Below are 22,201 nucleotides of genomic sequence, written 5' to 3' on the forward strand. Positions count from 1 at the left end.
GTCCATTGGCACACCAAAGCATGCTGGCCTTGGGACTCCTTCAGTACCACATTTAGACCGTCTCACCTCCCCTACTAAACTCCCTCCAGTTTGTGGGATTCCCTTCCACCAGCTACTTAATCTCCTTATTGCCCTGTTATTTCTCGTGTGTGTGTGTGTGTGTGTGTGTGTGTGTGTGTGTGTGTGTGTGTTCTCTCTCTCTCCCTCCCCTCCCTCCTTCCCCCTCCTTCTCTCACTATGTTTTCTCTATTCTCTTTCCCTTTGCTCTTCATCCCTCCCTCACACACAGTCCTGGCCATGCCCTCTCCTCTGGACTCTTTCTCTCTCTGCTCTGGATTCTTCCAGCTGCCTCTGGCTGTTCTTTGTCTTTCATGTCTACAATATAAACCGTCCCCATAACCACACCACAGAGTAGTCATGCAGTCAGTTTAAATGTGGAGCCACTACTGACAGCAGGTGGAGGAAGAACATTCACTTTGCGGGTGCTCCAGTGAATGGGCCCAGAGCCATCCACATATAGGCATCACTAAGTAAACTACGTGGACTATCCAGACAACAACAAAATGACAGTAAGCTGGGAGGGGCCACGCTGGAGGGAATACAAGAAGAGATGGCAGGCAGAAACACGAAGTAGATGTGATCATATTCTATTGTATACATGGATGAAATTCCCAAAAATAAAAAATAAAAAAAAATTTAAAAAAATCATGAGTGACCAGGAACCAGCCTCACAATTGTCTTCCTTGACAGAATGATTTTGTTTTTTGTTTTGTTTTGTTTTGTTTTTTTGGTTTTTCGAGACAGGGTTTCTCTGTGTAGCCCTGGCTGCCCAGGAACTCACTCTCTAGACCAGGCTGGCCTTGAACTCAAAAATCTGCCCACCTCTGCCTCCCAAGTGCTGGGATTAAAGGTGTATGCCACCACCGACAGGCCTGACAGAATGTTTTAACTACAAAAGATCATAATTAACCACAAACCAATTGCTATGAAGACTGATTGAGGCCTACAAGCCCAAACCCCTAATTTGGTCCTACTATGTGTACTTTGGGGGTAAACAATTATAACTACATAATCTGCCCCATGATATAGGCACTCACATACAACAGGACAGGCGGATGTGGTCATCTGTGCCACACACCCAGGTTGGAGCAGGTGCCCAGTGCAAGCTTGAAACATGACCACATCTAGAAATCACATTGTAAGGGCAACGTTTGAAGGTAGACTGCACTATTTCCATTTAACAAATAAAGAACTCAGAGCTGAAAGCAGCCCAGAGCCCTTCTACAACCACATGACCAGAATTCAAGTTAGTACAAGCGGGGGTTTAGTCTTCCTGCTTACACTTCAGGCAAAGGCCACCTCTGGCCCCAGTGGGTCAGATGCCAAGGAGCCAGGGGAGGAACAGGAAGTGGCCTGGGCTTAGTCATCAGGTGCCTGGGTTTAACCCTCCATCGCCAGCAACACCCTAACAGAGATCAGTGACAGGTATGTGAGAGCTAGAAGGAACACACAGGCTGTCTCCACTCTGCCCAGTGGCCCTGCCTCCATGGCCCTGGTCCAGCTGTCCTTGCTGCCAGATCAGCTGTGCTGAAAACCAGATTTCTTGCACTGCCTTCCATCCCCCACCTTGCCTGCATATCTCACCACTCCATAGGCCCCAACTCCTGCCAGATTAACTGCCCACCAGCTCCAGTCATTTAGTCTTCCCCTCCCTCCCCCTGAGCATGACTGTAGCTGTCATCTTCCCTGCTGAATTCCGGGAAGCCTTCAAGGTCTGTTTTCTTCTGAGTGGCTCTTCCTGGTCACCTCAGGCCTAAGTGACACCTGAAGGCGTAGACTAGAATGACACAGTTCCCAATTCCTATACGCTTTTCAAGACATACTCAAGAACTGCATATTCCAGAAGGGTATGAACCAAAACCCTTTTCCTGCCTCCAACCCACTGTCCAATCTGGCAGATACTTACTTGTACCAGATAAGTCCTCATGTCATTACTGCTGTTTACATTACTGTCATTACTGCTGTTTGCATTTATGGAATTCTTAGGCGCTTAAAATTTTAGCTGCTCAGTGAAATAGCTGAATACCTGAGTCCAACCCCTAGGAGCCCATAGAAGAAGAGAACTGAATCAAATAAGTTGTCCCCAGGCCTACATACACACACACACACACACACACACACACACACACACACACACACACTATTTCTAAAAAATGTCAAAGGTCAGCAAGATGGCTCACTGGGTAAAAGCATTTGCTGCCAAGCCTAATAACCTGAGTTTAATTCCCTAAAACTCACATGGTGGAAGAAGAGAACCAACTCCTTTGTTTTTTCCTCTGACTTCTACTTGTGTGCTGTAGTAAGTACATGGACTCCCCTATACATACATACACACAAACACATATCATAGACACACATATATACATACATACATATCATAAACATACATATACACACACATATATACACACATACATATATACACATATATATACATAAATGTGTGTGTGTGTGTGTATATATATATACACACACACACACACACACACACACACAATACTATGTATGTTCTCCAAGCTGTTTTTTATACTTTATATAACATGGACTCCTCCATGTCCACAGCAAAAACAGACATAGTACCTGCTTGCATGCATACCTCCCAGTGCCCTCAGTACCCTTTATATAGAGATGACCCTGGAACCCATCCCATATGCCAACCTACCCAAACACATAGCAGGCATTACAAACTGATGACTGTATGGCTGTGAACTACTATGTCCCCAGGACAAGTTTTATTTGAGTTCCAAGGAGGTTAAAAATCCAGTGAAATTTTAAAAGCCAAAAATGTCGTTCTTATTCATCATTCATATATATATATATATATATATATATGAATACACACACACACACACACACACACACACATATCACCTTGGAAAAAGCAAGCACTGTTGTGCAAGGCTGCCAAGCAGACCCACCTTCAGCTCACTGTGGTCACTGTGGTTGCCACCACACCCTCTGCTCCCAGGACTAATCTAGGAGCCCATCTGTCATCACTTGCACACTCCCAGTTTTCCCACACTAACCTCTTTATATCCATGGCTCAGCCAGAATGTGGAAAACAAAAGACAAAGCATTGGTGTGAGTATTTAAGAAACAAATGAGTGCACAAACACCCGAGTTGGAGCTGCTCCGTGAGCCCTACCCTCTGAACTTGCGACACAAGCTATATCACCTACAAAGCTCACAATGGAGTCTTTGAAAAATAACCTAATTGAGTTTTACTTAAGTTTACAACTCTGTGCTGGGCTAACTTCATAGCTGCCCTTGGCCATACACCCTGGACCTCGGGCTGGATGCACCTGCCGGGGCGCACAATACCAGTACTGACAACTGTAGGCGTTCCTTTAGCAAATATGTTTAGAAGAATCTTGCATGAGAGTAAGAATCAAAGGAAGGTGGCAAAAATTGGCCAAAAATTTTCTTTCTTATCAAATGAACAAATAAATTAACTTATACACATGTGCCATATTGTGGAAGAATCTTTTAGTGGCTATTGGGAACTTGGCCTTACTCTTCCCTGCCTGGGCACAGTTAGGTCCAGACCACCATGCTCTTCCTCACCAATGAGCACCCAGAAAATTGCTGCCAGCACTATCCCTAGAGGATGTAGTGGATGCCACTCTGATGACCCACACCAAAAGCTCCCAGACTGCAGACATGGACTCTGGGAACAGAAAAGCATCTCTGAGACCAGGTGCTCCCTGGGTTAAGAGCACTCACTTCCCCTAACACTCAATATGGCATTTAGACCTCAGGCCAGAATGTAGTAGCCCTTGACGGCTTGATCCTGGGTCCAGAAAGCCACAGAAAAAGTTAGCACTACTAATGTGCATTCAGGAAGAATCTTAAAAGACTCTTACTAGCTGACAAGACCTGAAAGATGCTGTTCGAAAGCTGTGGAACCAGCATATACACTTCATTCATTCATTCAATACATAAATATCCGAGAGCCACCTAGTTTCCAACCCTGTGTTGTCCCTCATCTGAACAGTGAATAATGGAGTCAGGAGTATAAGCTAAGATCTTAAACCCTACCAAAGGAGAACAACCGGAAAGCTGTTTAGATCTCCACAAATGATAACCTGTCTTAGTCAAGAGGAGCAAATTCCCCATTTATGAAGTCAAACTAGGGCAACTTGTTTTCTTAGTAGGGTAACCCCTGTTTTCCAGAAATCACAGTATTCAAAGTTTAGAGGGCCAGAGAGATCGCCTAGTGGGTTTACACACTCCTGGAATCCGCACAGGTTGAGGAAGAACCAACTCTTGCAAGAAGTTCTCTGGCATCCATAGCAGGTCTGGCATGACAAGCCTGCACGCGTGCACACACACACACACACATACACAAATAAACTTTAAACCTATAACTTAATTTTTTAAAAGACAAAAGATTTTAGAGCTGAAATCTACTCAGACTGACCTCATCCAATGTCTGCTCTGTAGATAAGGAAACAGGCCTGGGAAGGTGAAGAGAATGGCTAGAGGTCACAGGAATTATGGAACCACGCACGCCAACAGCAGTTCCTGAAAACAGGATTGGAGGGAAGCCCATCCTACTTCGTTTTTAATTAATTTCCTGCCTTAAACAAAATCCATCTTCCAGTGACTCATTTCCACTCCCAAACACACACAAAAAAAAAGACATTTCAGAAGTGGGAATCCCTGTGTCTAGTCTCAGGACTTCATAAGAACCAGAGAAAAGCAGATCTGGGTTTGAGGGCCCCCTTTAAGTGCACATAGGAGAAACCACATGAAGACAGAGGTTACACATCCAGAGCCAAAGGATGCAGAGAAAGGCCAGCTCCTGCCATCAGATGCAGCAAGAAGCAGAAGCATGAGACAGAACCAAGCCTGCTGACATGCTGATGTCTGACCTCCAGAATCTTAAAGACAATAAAGGAATAAAACTCTGCTGTTTGAAGGCATTAGATTTATGGTCCTTTGTTCTGACAGCCCAGGCAATCTGCTTTAGTCCTAAGATTCTAGAAGACGGTAGATCCATTGAGTCCAGTGTGGAAAAGCTAAAGGAGGACCACTAGACATTTGGACCCACTTAACACTAGAACAGAGTCCAAAACAAACAAGATTATATATGCTTACATTTTTTTAGTCTTCTGTTTTTAAAGGGTGTCTCTGTGTAGCCTTGGCTGTCCTGGAACTTGATCTGTAGACCAAGCTGGGTTCATACTCATAGAGATCCTCCTGCCTCTGCCTTCCAAGTGTGGGGATTAAAGGCGTGTTCCCCACCCCCAACCTCCCCACCTGCCAGCCATTCTTACATTTTTAACTGGTCAGAGCCCACTCACATATCATGTCCACCTCAAGATCCACACCTATCAGCCAGGTGGGAAAGATGGAGCTGGAGCGAGCACAGATCAGGACCAGGACTGTAAAGGACTCAAACAGGCCCCTATCACCGAAAGAGCTGGAACTGTTTGTGGCCTGGGAAGACTCTGGACAAATGGCTGGCAAGTTTTACAGTCAACTTGACACAAGCCAGAGTCATCTGTAAGAGGGGAAACTTCAACTGAGAAAATGCCTTTGTAACAATAACAGGCTGCAGGCAATTCTGTAGGGCATTTTCTTAGTGACTGATGCCGGAAGGCCCAGCCTATTTTGGGTGGGATCACCCCTGAGCTGGTGGTCTTGGTTCTGTAAGAAAGCAGACTAAGCAAGCTGTGGGGAACAAGGCAGTAAGCAGCACCCTTCATGACCTCTGCATCAGCTCCTGCCTCCAGGTTCCTGCCATGGGTGAGTTCCTGTCCTGATTTCCTTTGATGATGAACAGTGACATGAAGTATAAACCAAACTAATCCTTTCCTCCCAAGTTGCTTTTAGTAATAGTGTCTGATCACAGCAATAGTAACTAAGACAGCTGTTATCTTCCATGCTGGAAGGACCGTCAAGAAGTAGGACTGACAGGTTATGGTACAACTAAACAAACCTTTAAAAAACTTTCTGTGGTTTGGGGGGATGGATAGCTCAGTGGTTGGGTACTTACATAATAATCATAAGGCCCCGAATTACAGTCCTCAACTTTAGAGGACTAAAAAAATAAAAATAAAATAAAATAAAGAATAAAAGAGAGTAGGGATAATCTGCTTTGTTCCCTGGGGTCCAAGACTGTTGAAATAGGATATGTAGATGGGGACCCAGGGAGAGTCTTCAAGGAACTGAGTGACAATAACAGCCTCTGACCATCACTGGCTAGATCCCTCTATTGTGCATTTTCAAGTCTAACTCACCCCCAAAACAAAACAAAACAAAACACAAAACACTCACCAAGTACCTTAGTAATGAAAGAATGGAGAGTCCAGTCCTGCCATGAGCTAAGGTGGCCACTTCCTACTCTCTAGCTCTGGGAACCTTTGAGTCTATGACAATACATTGTTTAGTAATCATCTAAGTTGAGTGATCTCTGCAATGTGTGACTTTCTGAGCACACAGTGGTACTTGTGGAGAAACAGAACCAAGACCCAGTGCAGAGCTATAGTTATAACTCATGGCCAGCTCCCAGGGAGCTGGGTTTCCTACCATTCTTACATCAAATGTTCTTATCTACTTCTATGTGTTCCTGTGAAAGTACACATGTGTGAGTACATGAATGCATGTGTGTAAGCTTGCCATGTGGTCAAAGGACAAAATTAGGTGTCTTCTACCTTTCAAGAAATGGTCTGTCACTGGCCTAGAACTTCACCAAGTAGGTGAAGCCAATGAGCTTCAAGGGACTAACCCATCTCTGACTCCTATCTCACCACTGCTGGGATTATAAAAGCACCCTCATACACATTTGAAACTCCCAGCCCCGTGATTCCAGATTGGCTGAGCCCTCTCTAATTCCACACACCTCTGATCCCAGCATGGTGGGCAGAGGCAGGCAGTTCCAAACAGTTCTGCCATACTTCACTTGTTGCAAGGAGCCTGAAGTTGGGTCCTCATGCTTGCAAAGTAAACAGACACTACCAGCTGAGGCATCTATCACCTCTGTCTCTAAAAGTAAACAGCAAACATTCACCTCTCACTCCCCTGGTTTCTAACATCACAGTTCCCACGGGTACCCTGTGGGGAGAGGGAGAGGGTGAGAGCGAGAGTGAGAGAGAGAGGGGGGAGGGGAGGGAGAGAGGGAGAGAGGGAGAGAGGGACAGAGGGACAGAGGGAGAGAGGGAGAAGGAGGAAGGGAGAAGGAGGGAGGGAGGGAGGGAGGGCGCACTCCAAGTGTGCGTGCGCACACACACACACACACACACACACACACATACACACACTCACACACACACACTCACACATACACACTCACACATACACACGCACAAAAGTTGGTACAAGGTATCATCCCCAGTCATTCTCCTCCTGACTCTCTTTGAAGCAGGGTCTCTTAGACTAACCTAGAGCTTGTTGACATGGTTAGTCTCACTGGTCAGCTTGCTTCAGGGATTTCTCTCTCCACCTTCCCAATCACAGAGAGTCACTACACCCACCCAAGGGGCCTCTTTTATAAGGGCATCAATGCCATTTGTGCAGGCTCTGCCCCTCCACTATTTCTTCTCCATATGCAGATGTCATGTTTCAGTGTTTAGCATCCACTAAGAGGCCACAGGAACTATCTGTACCAGCCCCCATTACCTGCAGGCTGACATTGGGACTGGAGATGATGATGGTCACTGTGAGGTCTCATCATTTTAGGAATAATCCATAAGAGGAGAGAAGTCATTTGCTCAAGCCCACACACTGCAAGACTCCAAGCTCAGCACCAAGTGTTTCTTCTCAGTCCTGTGGTCTCCTCTACAACTTACTATGCCTTACTCATTCAAGGTAAATATGGCTACCAAGTGGGAGGTTCTTTGGCATGCGTTCTGCTGTGGCCCTGTAAGGGGAGATTTTTCTAGATTCTTCTTCTCTTGGAGCTATAGAGAGGGCTCAGCCATCAAGAACACTTGCTAGTCTTCCACGGGATCTGGGTTTAGTTCCCAGCACCCTCATGGAGGCTCACAACTATCTGTACCTTTGGTGCTGGGGAAGCTGATGCCCTCTTCTGGGTGCTTTAGTCATCAGACACACATGTGGTGCACACACATATATGCAGGAAAATATTCATACACATAAAAAAATAAGAGAAATAAATCTAGAGATTTACTTATTCCTTTTTTTCCCCTAGAATTTCCTCCACATTATTGGACCCAGAGAAATTGCTATCAGGGAAGTGGTGTCTCCCTAGAACCCAAGGAACATCCTTGCAGATAGGAACGTCGTAATGAGGAAACCAACAGGAGCCAGAAGTGCTCACATCAGCTTACTCAGTAACTCACTAAATTCTGACCTTTGGTCCTTCATTCTGTCAACCGCAGGCTGTGCTGGGGAAAATCAGCACATAGATCTGAGGTACATAGACTGCACATAGATCTGAGGTACATAGACTGCACATAGATCTGAGGTACATAGACTGCACATAGATCTGAGGTACATAGACTGCACATAGATCTGAGGTACATAGACTGCACATAGATCTGAGGTACATAGACTGCACATAGATCTGAGGTACATAGACTGCACATAGATCTGAGGTACATAGACTGCACATAGATCTGAGGTACATAGACTGCACATAGATCTGAGGTACGTAGACTGCACATAGATCTGAGGTACGTAGACTGCACATAGATCTGAGGTACATAGACTGCACATAGATCTGAGGTACATAGACTGCACATAGATCTGAGGTACATAGACTGCACATAGATCTGAGGTACATGGACTGCACATAGATCTGAGGTACATGGACTGCACATAGATCTGAGGTACATGGACTGCACATAGATCTCAACCTTTCTAGTGCTGCAGCCCCTTATTACAGTTCCTCTCATCGTAGTGCCCCCAACCATGAAATAACTTTTTGTTGCTACTTCATAACTGTTATCTTGCTGCTGTTTTGAATTGTAAGGTAAATAAATGCCTGTGTTCTTCGATGGTCTTAGGCAGCCCCTGAGAAAGGGTCATTCCAGCCCCACCTACCAAGGGGTTGGGACTCACAGGTTAAGAATCACTGATCTGAAGGCTCTCTGTGCCCAGAGCCCAGGGGACATCCCCTGGAATTAAAGCACAGGGTCTTTGTTTATCAGGGTATTGGAGGCAATCCAGCCACATTCCAATGGGAGGAGCCTCCTGTAGTAGCTTCTGTGTTGCACCCTAGCTGGTCTCCATGATCGGGTTACCCAGCACTTTTCAACCTCCCCAGCCAGGACCTCCTGCCTGGCAAAGCCTACCCTTTACTATGCATCCACTCCAAGGGACTTCTAGCCATAGAATTAACAGTCTAGAGACTCCAGAGGGGACCTGAAGAACAGTGCTTTTCCTTGGTCCGGTTAACCATGGAGGACTCTGGGAAGGACGACCCCACTCTACCTCAGAACTGAGGACTCGGACGCCAGACATCCAAGCAGGGCTCCCTGCTTACCTTACCTTTAGAAGAGGGTGGAATGGGATGGCTTCGGAAACCCCCACCTAAACAGTTTCCTGTTTTATTTCCCAATTGTGTCCATTCAGGAAGGGAGTCCTGTTTGAGGAACACAGCAGGAAGACAGGGCCTGACCCACAGCGACCCCAAGAACCCAGAGTTTCCACTGTACACACCATGACCACACTGGCCACACCCTGACAGAATCTTCTAGCTTGATTCTAGGAGTTCTTTTTTTTCCTTTTGATTTTTCAAGCATTACATGGGGCAGGAGAGAGGAGTTGGCAAGAGAGAGGCATCAGTCAGTAGAAGAGAGTGAGTCTGAAGCCAGAATTGGGCTCAAACCCCAGTTCCACCCAGCAGTGTGGCCACGTTACAGAAAACTTCTCCATGATGTGATGCCTGGCAGCAGGTAACCACAAGTTTTCTCATTGGGGTCTAGCCCCACCCAACCCTAAGGAAATCCTGAAGATTCTCCCCCAGCAGAAGGCCCACCATGTTGGTGTATCAGGCTTCTCCCACAGGCAGCCAAAACTGGAGACTGGTGGTAGACATAAATACCAGTGAAAGATGAGTATCCAGAACAGGAACTCTAGTTAGCACATTCCATTCTTTTATTTTGAAATTTCATTTTCTTGGGGCTGGAGAGATGGCTCAGTGGTTAAGAGCACTGACCGCTCTTTCAAAGATCCTGAGTTCAATTCCCAGCAACCACACAGTGGCTCACAACCCTCTGTAATGGAATCCAATACCCTCTTCTGGTGTTTCTGAAGACAGCGACAGTATGCATATATGTGTGTATATATGTATATGTATATAATAAATCTTTAAAAACATTTTCTTATTTTTCATTATGTATATTTCTTTTTTAAAAAAGAATTATTTTATGTATACGAGTACACTATAGCTGTCTTCAGACACACCAGAAGATGGTATCAGATCCCATTACAAGTGGTTGTGAGCCACCATGTGGTTGCTGGGATTTGAACTCAGGACCTCTGGAAGAGTAGTCAGTGCTCTTAACCACTGAGCCATCTCTCAAGCCCCATTATGTGTATTTCTATGCATCTGCATGTGGGTATATTAACTTGAGTACAGGTATCCATGGAAACCAAAAGAGGATGTTAGGTCTCCCTGGAATTACAGGTAGTTGTGGGTGCTGAAAACTGTACCCAGGTCCTCTGGAAGACCACTAAGTGCTCCTAAGCATTGGGCCATCTTCCCAGCCCCCACATCACTTTCGCCATCACACTCTACTCCAGGCATCTCCTACGCAGATATGACCTAGGAGGCAGGCACCATTCCCTTTGTTTCGTGAAGGAAGAAACTGAGGGTCAGAACCACTAAGAGACTTGTAGAAGATCACATAGCTAGGGAGGGCTGGAGCCGGGGCTCAACCCAGGCCGTCTAACCTAAAAGCTTTGCGGGGAAGGCAAATGCTGGACTGTTCTCCACCAGACATTAAAGCAAGGGCTGAGGATGTGGCTCAGTTTGCAGAGTGCCTGCCCATCACGTACAGGGCCCTGGTCTCCATGCCTGGCATATCTGGTAACATCTGCACTCACCCCATAATCCAAGCACTCAGGAGGTAAGGGCAGAGTCACCAAAAAGTCAAAGTGACACTTGGTAACATATCACGTTTGAGGCTAGCCTGAGCTACATGAGCTCCTGCCCCCCGAAAAGGAAAAAAACAAGGCAAAAATCAATTCTTTATATTGTTAAGTCAAGAATGAAGAAGAAGTTACTCTTATTAGATTCTCCACCCTCTGGAAACAACCCCAGGCCTCTACTTCCCCATGGAAGTCCCAGCAGTTTGGACTGCATGAAGATAAGAGTCCAGAACTTGTTGGTGGTCTTTTATTAGCAAGGCCTCTTGCTTTTGAAGAGGACTGTGTAAAGAAATGAGTGCACACAGCATCCTTCCTCACGCCTCCCACTCTACAGACAGCTGCACATCACTGCCTCTGAATCACATCTTGAAACCAAGCCTTTCCCAATACAGGCTCTGTTCCCCAGTGTCAAACTATGTGGGCAGGAAGGGACGCAGACAGCAGAGAACTTGCTCAGTGAATGGCTTTCTCTGCTTCGTGATGGTATCTGATGCATGTTAAATGCCTCCCTGCAATTCCCCAAGTGTCTTATTAATCAGTCAACCAAGAACAGAGGGCTCCAAGGGAAAATCTGCCACTGCAGAAGAAACCAAATTGTGAGCAGCATCCTGGCTGATGCACAGAGGCAGAGGGGCTGTGGTTAGTACAGTACTCTGAAGGAGCTGGGCCCACCAGTCACAAGGTAAGATAACAGAAATGCCATCTATAGACCGGAACAAAAGTCTACCTTTTCCCAGGTTTACCTGGGCACTGGCTGAGCCAATAAGAGAACTTACCCAAACTGTCTAAAGGAGAAATGTGAATCAGTGCAAAAGCACACAACTATAGTCCCTGCTCTTGCGGGGAGGCTGGGGTAGGAGGACGGCTTAGGTCCAGGAGTTTGAAGTCAGTCTGAACAATATTATAAGATCTCATTTCAAAAATAAATAGATAGGGCTGAAGGCTGCTATGTCAGTAAAGTGTTTGCATAGGCAGAATCCATGTAAAAAGCCAGGTGTGGTGGTGCTCTTGTAATCTCAGTGCCAGAGAAAGGAAGGCAGGGGGTCCTTGGAGGTCACCGACCATCCAGCCAGCCTGGATGCAATCAGTGAGCCTCAGATTCCAGTGTGAAAGCCAGCCTCAAACACAAAGTGGACAGTGTTTAAGGAAAGACACCCGAGTTTGTACTCTAGTCTAACACACACACATACACACACATACCACATGCATGCATTGTGCACATACACAGTGTGTGTGTGTGTGTGTCATGGGAGGGTGATATGTAAGACAAAAGAGAAATGCAGAAAAATCATTTGCTCTTACTCAGTTTCCCTTTCACTGGAGAAGTCAGCTCTCAACTCAGAGACATACGCCAAGTTCTGCATTTCCCCTTCTTCCACCAGTCAGTCAGTCAGGAACCCCAAAGCTAGCCCGCTTTACTGTCTGCAACTACCGCTCTGCCAGCATCCGGCCAGCACCCTGCGTGGTGGCTGCAGAGCCCCCACTGTGCAATGATGGCAGAGGCCTGGTGGCATCTCCTTGCTGCTTTAAGTGAGCCAGGCAAGGCTTCCTGCCAGGCAAGGGCTGTGGGGAGGGATGCCTCCGTCCTCACTGACCAGGAAAGGCTGCAGGTTGCTACTCACCTTCTGTGAGTTCTCACGAGCACCTTGCATGTGTTGCTTTTGCTTTGGGAACACAGAGCAATTAGAAGGGGATTCAGACTTCCTGCCTGCAACTGGGGCTGTCGTGGGAAGGCCTGTCCTTGCTGGCACGCATGTGGCTCGAATATGAATTTAAAAGGCAATTAAGGAAATATGCAGTTTGGTACTGAAGGCCTCTCAGGGGTGAGGAAAATGGCAAATGCTCATTTCAGGGCTTTGGGTGGCAATCACTACCCACTCCTGGAGTATTCAGTCATCACCATGACAACCACCCAAAGTCTTCCTTCCTCTGTGGCAAAGACAATAGAAATTTCAATTAAGGCCTTTTTTTTTTTTTTTAATCAGTTGGAAGAAAACATCCACGAAATGTTATCCAGAAATACATGACCAGAAACAGTTTAGGAATTCAGCAATATTTTCACTGCTTTTCACAAATCACATGACCCTATCCCCACATCCCCAAAGCCGAGTCTCGATCTGCCTCAATCTCTCAGAGTTTACAGGGTTCATAAATTTAGATTTGTCTGGATATTTGATCTAACATCATAAAGCTGTGTAAACATTCCAACTTAATTTTCTGGCTACGACTGAGAACAGGGTTCTAGCTATTTTTATTTTAGTCGTAAATTCAAAAGGTCTGATACACTTTTATTAGACTTCGGTGCTCAATAGCCTCTGGACTGACAGATCTGGATCCCTGCGGTGCACTCTGTGTGATCCTAGGCTAGCTCCTACCAGGGAGACAGAAGTAGAAACGACACTGTGAAGCATGTAAGAAGCAATAGTTATCATTTTATGTATATGCACAGTGAGCTGTCAATTAGAATAAAGAAACAGTCATTATTATTTGCCCCAAGTAACGAAGGAGTCCTGGTCCTGCCTTCCTATGAAATATGTCTTGAATATACCGGCTTCTCTCCCTCCTCTATCCTAAACCCAGGTTCTTGTGTCTTTCATTTGGATTATCCTAACAGCTCCTACCTAAGCTCTTTGCTTCTAGTCCTCATGACCAATCAACCAATGACTGCTCACTCTGCTCTATGTGAACTTCCAATAGGTTTTCAGGGGTGAGGGGTGGCCCACACTAGGTTTTGCTGGAAAACATTCTTATTTTAAAGGCCTCTGAAATAAATGGAGACCTAGAAAATAACGTTGGCCAATGAGATGGTTTAGCTGATAGACCTTGCTGGCAAGCCTAAAACCCAAAAACTCACATGAAGGGTGTTTATTAACTCTGCAAAGTTGTTCTCTTACCTTCACATGTGCACAGTAACACATGCATACATACATACACACATGTGCATACACTCAGATACACATGGTTTTTAATGAGATGGGAAATCTCAGAAAGGGTGACTTGTCAAAGGCAAAGAGCCTTCCTAAGCCTAACCACAGGACCCAAATCTTGCTCTGGGGGCCTAGGTAGAACAGGGAGCCACAGGGCTGTGGGCAGGCGGGGAAGCGGGTAGTTCAGCAGATGGGGTGCCTGGAGCAGGCACTCTGCGGAACTCCCTTCCATTTGCCTCCACCATGGCAGGGAGACCTCACATGCAGATAGGTGCCCCTGCACATACGGAAAGGCTTTGAAGCCCCAAGATGCATCTACGAGCCCTAGAAATGCAGGCCATACTCCATGCTGCCATGTGTGGTAGGGAGGAACTGCGCATAGCTCAGCTCTCACAGCTGGGAGCCCTCGGCTGGATTCTGCACATTCCTCTCTCAAGCATGCAGCACATGCAATAATGCTGGCCGGCTGCATACTGGGCTACACGGTGAAACAAAGTGGTCTTAGGAGCACGGGCACTGTGACACGTCTTTCCTGAATTCCTGGGTAGCTTGTTACAGCTGTTTCCACTGGCCCGACCGCTCAGCTCCACTAAGGTAATCTCCTTGTCACAAAATTCATGCACATTTATACAAGTCAAAATGATGAGAATTGGTCAAGTCCTAGTGATCTGGCAGGCCAGGAAGAAAGAAGGAGGCGCCAAGCAAAGGCTCCTCACTGGGCTTGTCAGGTCGTCACCTATAACACTGTTCACTCTTGCCACCCACACCCAAAAAACTATTTTCCTAGAATAGAAACTCTAAATTTAATTTTGAAGCTGCTTACCACGTAGAAGCCATGTATATAACCCAGAGGAATATGTGCGGTGTGAAGGTTTATTTTTTGCTTGTTATTTACAAAAAGTAATAATATGCAGCCCTTAGCAGAAATAAAAAATAAATAAGTAAACCTAGAAAAGGAGAAATGCTGAGGGGGGAATATCACTTCTAGGTCCTCTGACACTATCGTCTAAGAGCTGAATAATTAAGTTTGTGCTAAAGCAAGCCCCTTTCCCCTTGTAGATTCTACTGAAGATGAACTAATAAAAACCAACGTTTCAAAAAAAAAAATTGTGTGGGACTCTGCCACTCTCTTCTCATCTCTACCACTAGGAAGTCATCTGTTAGGTGAGTGTGGGTCTTCCCAGCACGTCTGCTGGGATGGAGAGAGCATGGAGGACAGCTTTATTGAGATACAATTCACAAATCAGTCAATGCTTTATAAGTTCAATGCAACAGCTCTGAGTACATTCAGAGTTGTGTAATGACCATATCAATCATTTTTGCCTCCCTAAGAACACACCCCCATCCCATACTAGTACCTTGCCTTGTGTCTGTAGACAGCGGACTGCCTGAATACAACAGCAGCAGTCTGGGTAACAACCAGACTCCATCTTAAAAAGCTTCTCTACCCAATCTTCTGGTTGCTGCCACCGCCATGCCCACTCCATCCCTGGGTAACAATTAATCTACTTTCTATCTTCATGAACATTTCCTCCTCTGAATATCAGCAGGATCATATATTGGGTCACCTTTTGTGACTACCTTCCTTCACTTAGAGTAAGTCTTTGAAGGCTCATCCTTGTGACATCATGAATAGTTCGTTCCTTTTTGTTGCCAGGTTATTATTCTATTGTAGACATATATCACATTTTTTTTCACTCAGCTTGTGGACATCTGGGTCAGACTATATTCCCTTTTAGGATATCACAGATAATGTTGCTGTGGACAATGTATGGGAACTTATGTTCTCATTTCTCCTGGGAGTAGAATTCATCAGTTTTACAGAAATTCTACATTTAAACTTCTGAGATGCACTGGGCAGTGGTGGCACACACCTTTAATCCCAGCACTTGGGAGGCAGAGGCAGGTGGATTTCTGAGTTTGAGGCCAGCCTGGTCTACAGAGTGAGTTCCAGGACTGCCAGGGCTACACAGAGAAACCCTGTCTTGAAAAAACAAAAACAAAAACAAAACAAACAAAATAACAAACAAAAAACTTCTAAGAAGCATCAGACTGGCTCCCTCACTGGCTTCCCAACATGCACCAGCCCTAGCTAACCACTCATCACTAAAATGCAGAACACCCCCAATCTGAATTCTCACCTTCCATGGTTTCAGCACTAACTCTCAACCAAGACCCAAAATGTTAAATGGAAAATTCTGAAAATAAATTCCCAAAATGTTAAATGGAAAATTCTGGAAAATAAATGATTCCTGAGTTTGAAGTCATATGCTGCTCTCTAAGTCATATAATAAAATCTTGCAAGTCTGCTTCACCCGCCCTAGATGTGAACCATCCTTTGTCCATTGTATCAGGCCGCTAATGGGACCTGTTCATTTATCACTTGGCATCATCTTGATTATCAAACTATCTTAGTATCACAATGTAATATATACTCAACTAACCTGTATTTTACTTAATAATAGCTACAAATAGCAAGAAATGTGCTGCAAAGTTGGACACAGTAGTACATATACCATTACATATCTTATTTAGCTCAACTAAGCTTTTAAAAAAGCACGCCCTAAGGGCTGAAGAGACTGCACAGCAGTTAAGAGTGCTGGCTGCTCTTCCAGAGGACACGGCTTCCTAGCAACTACGTGGGAGCTCACAACCAGCTGTAAGTTAGCTCTAGTCCCAGGGGGAACTGACACCCTCTTCTGGCCTCTGAGAGTACTGAACACACATGCTACCCAAGCACATAAAACAAAAATAAATAAATTTTTTTTTTTAATCTTTTGCAAGTCCTCTGTACAGGGCCAGTATCTGAATTCAAATGTCCCTTATAGTTGAATTATTCTAGGAAGTCACCTTGGATGAGCTTGACATTTCTGATTTGCATGTATATAGTAATCTAACTCCCAGAGAGTAGAGCACTGGGATACAGTGTGTTTAACTCACAGCTGGCCACACAGGCCCAGCACTCAACAGTTACTAACAGCCAACCTTAGGGTAACACTTTGAAACCCAGCAATTTGAAAGAGTTTAACACTCAGGGAGATGCTAAGACTGGCAGAAGAGAAGTTGAGAGGACAGGTCAGGAGGAACTAAGAGGTAGGGGGATGAATAGAGGGATACTCCTGTAATTAGAATAGACCATTTTCAGTCTTCTTTTAGCTAGCAATGTCAAAGGCAGTTTTGAACTTGCTCCTCAACCACTCAAGCACTCACTGACTCAAGCTCTAAATTTCTACTTAGATAGCCAGAGTGGCTGGCAAGATGGCTCAGTGGGTAAGGACACTTGCCACCACACATGACGATCTGAGCTCAATCCCTGGAACCCATACAATAAGAGAGCTGACTTCTGTAAGTTGTCCACTGACCTCTACATACACGCTGTGCCGCAACCCCCATGTGTACAAATAAATGAATGTAATACAAATGGTTTTAGAATCATTTGTGTTAAACCTGTTACCTGAGAACAGAAGGAAGCCAGTCTAGTCACTGGGTATCAGGATAGCTATGTAGTGCACGGGGCACATAAGCATCAGGTGATTGATAATGTATTGAACAACGAGTCAGGATTAGAAGACAAGTTGAGTAAGTTTGGACATGTCTCCAGTGGGGAAGGAGGGGACTTTCCCTCAGAGGCTCCTGAGGAATGCTGAGAGCTGCCAAGGGCAGTAGGCAAGCTTCCCACAACCCTCCACATCCACTGCGTGCCATAGATGTCTCTGGCTATTCTCTCTCTCTCTCTCTCTCTCTCTCTCTCTCTCTCTCTCTCTCTCTCTCTCTCTCTCTCTCTCTCTCTCTCTCTCTGTCTCTGTCTCCTCCTCCTGCTGCTCCTCCTCCTCCTTTCAACCAACACAAGAATTATGGGTACTAAAGATGCTGCTTTTAAGTTGTGAGTAAGGAGGGGAAAAACATCCTTTACATAAGCTCAGAGCAGAAAGGGAAGGACAGTAATGGCTCCAAATTCAGAGTAAAGGCAGGCTGCCTGAGAAAGTCCAAATTATAGCACAGAGAAATTCTGTTTGCCACTCAACACCAAAAGAAGAGTTGGGCTAAAATGGAAAGGAAAGGTCTTCTGGCCTCCCACACATTGACAGGGTTGCAGAAGCCATTCATTTGGGCAGTGCACAGTCCAAGAGCAATCAGCTCTTCTGGCTTCTGTTCTTCTTGCCGTGTCCCCTGTTTCAGAAACCCAAAATCTATTGCTGCCACTTGACCATTTCTGCAAGATCCAATGTCTGAGCAAACTCTACATTCCTGCTACCCAACTGTGCAGAACACTATTTACCCCTGGTGTTCTTCACAGGTGAGATGGGAGACCCCTCCCCAAGGCCTTGAAGAGGTCAATGTGGGACAGGCTTGCATTCCTTCTGGACAGTCCTTCATTGACTTAAGATAATCTCCCTTGTTTTGGGATCTCAAGAGATAGCTCTGTAGTTAAGAATACTTGTTCTTGCAGAGAACCTGGATTCAGTTCCCAGCACCCACAGAGGTGCTAATGCATATCTGTGGCTCTAGTTCCAGGGATATAGTGCCCTCTTCTGGCCTTTGCCAGAAGGCATTATCCAGCAGTGGATCTTTGAGCTACAATCCCAATCAGCCAGGCAAGATGTATCCACTGGTGCATTAGTGGCATGGTTGCTATGGGGATAACCAACCACTTTCAGAATAGACTTGAATTCCCAAGGGGGAATTCGTGCCTGGCACTGTAAACCACAACTGCCAGAGGGGGACATACCACTAAATAGTTGTTAAACTGCCTTCTAAATATTTATTTATAGAAATTATTCCGGCTTTGAACTTTGGTCAGAGAAGCTTCTCTTTGGAGTGGGTGATGACTCATAAGTAGCCAAAGTAGTGAGAAGAACTGACTGCTGAGTGCTCAGCCTTAAACAGGACGCCTCCCTCTCTTTCTCTCTCCCTCTTTCACATATACACGGACACCGGGAAGATAAAAAGATTTTAAGAGCTGGAGGTTAGGGAGCAGTGCTGTGCAATACTGCCTGGATGGAACAAGGAGTTAACCTCATGAACTCACAGCTCAGGATCATTCCAGCCTGGAGAGGAGAGAGAAGCTCTAGGGCCCCAGCCCCAAGTGAAGAGCTATTGGCAGTTAATGGCTGTTGGGAGGGGAGTCATCTTTATCAGTAGTATACCCACTAGTGAGTTGTCCCTGCTCTCATAAATCGTCCCAGACCCATGTTCACACAAGTAGCGCTGAGGAAACTCCATGAATCATAAAAAATAAAAGACATGGAAGTAGTGGCAAAGGTTGTTGGAAAGGAGGGGTCCGGAGAGAATAGGGAGGGCAAATAAAAGAGGGGAAAAGGGGGTGAATATAATCAAGATGCATCATGTACATTTTTCCCCTGACACAGGGTTTCTCTGAGTATCCCTGACTGTCCTGGAACTCACTCAGTAGACCAAGCTGGCCTTGAACTCAGAAATCCGCCTGCCTCTGCCTCCCAAGTGCTAGGATTAAAGGAGTACGCCAACACCGCCCTGCCACATCATGTACATGTATGAAGTTGTCAATAATTAAAAATACACATGCATGTGTATCCACATGCACATGCACACACACACAAATACGCACACAACCTCAATATGAGAAACGAATGAGTTAAAGCAGATCAAGAATGTTAATTCTAAAATTCCAACATTACGGGTAATATCTTTTCTGCCTGCTTCTGTGAATATCTCAGCTCACTGAGGAAAACTTAGAAAATAAACTGGGCTGGGGTTGGGGCTCAGTTAGCAGAGTGTTTGCCTAGCAAATCTGAGGCCCTGGGCTTGATCCCCAGTACCACATACAGACCAGCACTAAGAAAGTGGAGGTAGAAAAATCAGAGGTTTGAGGTCATCCTCAACTATACGGGAGCTTGAGGTCAGCCTGGGACACTTGGGGTTCTGGGGAAGGAGAGAAGGAAAGAGGAAAGGGAGGAGAAGGAATGGGAAAAGGAGGGAGGGAATGGATGAAAATGTAAATTACCCATAACCACCACCACTGATACTAATTTGGTGTACTGCCACCTGTTATTTATGTAAGAATTAAAATTCATAAGTACATTTTGCACGTTCTACTCGCAAAGGTTTTTGGCCTTTAAGATGGGGGAGGATGTGAAATGTTTAGATGAGTGTGTGTGTGCAGCAAGGGAAAGCATGGAGATGGTGTGTCCAGGGAGGCTGATGGTACCTTGCTCTTTACGCCCCAACTACTGCACCATAGTGACTGCATCTGCTCAAAACACGTCGCCTTCCGCGCCTTTGCCTGAAGCTCCAGAAGATACACAGGATGAAAGTTTCACCTATTTATTTGCTTAATTATTTTATTATTTTGAGCCAGGGCCTTGCTATGTAGCCCTGGCTGACCCGGTATTCATAGCAATTCTCCTGCCTCAGCTCCTTGGGTGCTAAGAGTATGTTGTATGCCACCAAGTCTGATTTCCTTTTTTTAAAAAAAAAAACAAAACCCAAGATTTTTCTTTATACTGTGTATATGTGCACATGGATGAGTGCAGGTTCACACAGACTCCAGAAGAAACCATGCTGCCCCTTGGAGCTGTAGGTAAAAATGTCTAGAAGCCACCTGATATGGGTGCTCTGTAAGAAAGAACAGTATTCAGGGCTGGAGAGTTAGCTGAGCAATTAAGGGCACTGGCTGCTCTTCTAAAAGATCTGAGTTTAATCTCCACCACCTACACTACATGGCACCTCACACCTGTCTGCTACTCTAGTTCCAGGATCTGAAACCCACACACATGCATACATGCAGGCAAAACACCAATTCATATAAAAATAAAATTAAAAAAAAAAATCCTGCCAGGTGGTGGTAGTGCACACCTTTAATCCCAGCACTTGGGAGGCAGAGACGGGCGGATTTCTGAGTTTGAGGCCAGCCTGCTCTACAGAGTGAGTTCCAGGACAGCCAAGGCTACACAGAGAAACCTTGTCTGGGGGGGTGGGGGGGAAGAAATCCTTTAAAAGAAAGAACAGTACTCATTGTTAATCACCCAGCAACCAATCCAGTGTCCCACCCCTCTCTTCCTCTCTCAGCTTACTTTGTCTATGTGTATGAATGTTTCGCCTGCATAGCTGGTACCTACAGAGACCACAAGGGGTTGTTAGACCCCCTGGAACTGGAGTTACAGATAGCTGTGAGCTGCCGTGTGGTGCTGGGAACTGAACCTGGATCCTCTGCAAGTGGAGCAAAAAGAGCAAGTACTCTTTTTTTTTTTTTAAGATTTATTTACTTATTATATGTAAGTACACACCAGAAGAGGGTGTCAGATCTCATTACAGATGGTTATGAGCCACCATGTGGTTGCTGGGATTTGAACTCAGGACCTTCGGAAGAGCAGTCAGTGCTCTTTCCCGCTGAGCCATCTCACCAGCCCCAAGAACTAGTATTCTTGACCACTGAGTCATTGCTCCAGCCCTCTATTTCTTCATTCTTCAACATCTTGCTCACTGAAGTAATACTTCTACCCTAGAGAAATAACGGGTCTTTAACTACTTTTCTCAAGGTCACCATAACAGCAATGAATCTGCGCGGCTGTTTCCTTTTAAGCACTCAGCCTCCATCCTCGCCTGCAGCCCTAGGGCTGCCTGGAGGGAGAGCAGGACACAGCCCTCTGGATCTGCAGGAAACAGCTGCTAGCTCCTTTGAGCATGTCCCCCAGGAAAACAGAGAAGCAGAAATACCACTCCCCACCCCCCAACTGGCTGAAAAGGCCAAGCCTAAGTGTTGGGGTTTGCCCAATTCTATGTTATTCCCCAGGCTCCAGCTCCATTTCCCCCAAACACTGGGAGGAGGTATGGATCAAGCATGGGTATTATAAGTCCCATTTGAGCTCAAAGCTTATAGTTCCTCCCTCCCCCACGGGGTCTTACTATGTAGCTCTGGCTGTCCTGGAATTCACTATGTAGACCAGGTTGGCCTTGAACTCACAGGGATCAACCTGCCTCTTGCCTTCTGAATGCTGGGCTTATAGGCAGGCTCTACCTATAGTCTCCAGCCTCAGCCCTTTCGATCTGAAGAACCTCATCTGTCTGAGATAGGCCTATTCCACACTAGGGAAGGTGAGGTTCTAGAAGGTGACAACTTTGTTCAGGCAGATGGAGACCTCGAGGATGAAGATGTGATTCCCAAGAGCAGGCAG

At 45.7% G+C, this 22,201-nt stretch overlaps 1 protein-coding gene across 13 annotated transcripts in view; it reads right to left on the minus strand.

Moving 5' to 3' along the window:
* The window catches only part of Plekha7 (pleckstrin homology domain containing A7), a 186,096-nt gene that overhangs the window by 76,525 nt on the left and 87,370 nt on the right, over positions 1-22,201 (minus strand). Inside the window, exon 1 of one of the 13 annotated variants that reach the window (XM_031388009.1) lies at positions 15,407-15,656. The exons of 11 other annotated variants lie outside the window; for them this stretch is intronic. The gene's annotated coding sequence lies outside the window, so the exon portion shown is untranslated. Of the gene's footprint in view, positions 1-9,516; positions 9,532-15,406; positions 15,657-22,201 lie in introns of those variants that run through there. One more of the 13 variants, XM_031388010.1, reaches the window with a different exon arrangement.

The sequence above is a fragment of the Mastomys coucha genome, unplaced genomic scaffold (genome assembly GCF_008632895.1).
Source record: "Mastomys coucha isolate ucsf_1 unplaced genomic scaffold, UCSF_Mcou_1 pScaffold21, whole genome shotgun sequence".
In the NCBI taxonomy this organism is placed as follows: domain Eukaryota; kingdom Metazoa; phylum Chordata; class Mammalia; order Rodentia; family Muridae; genus Mastomys; species Mastomys coucha.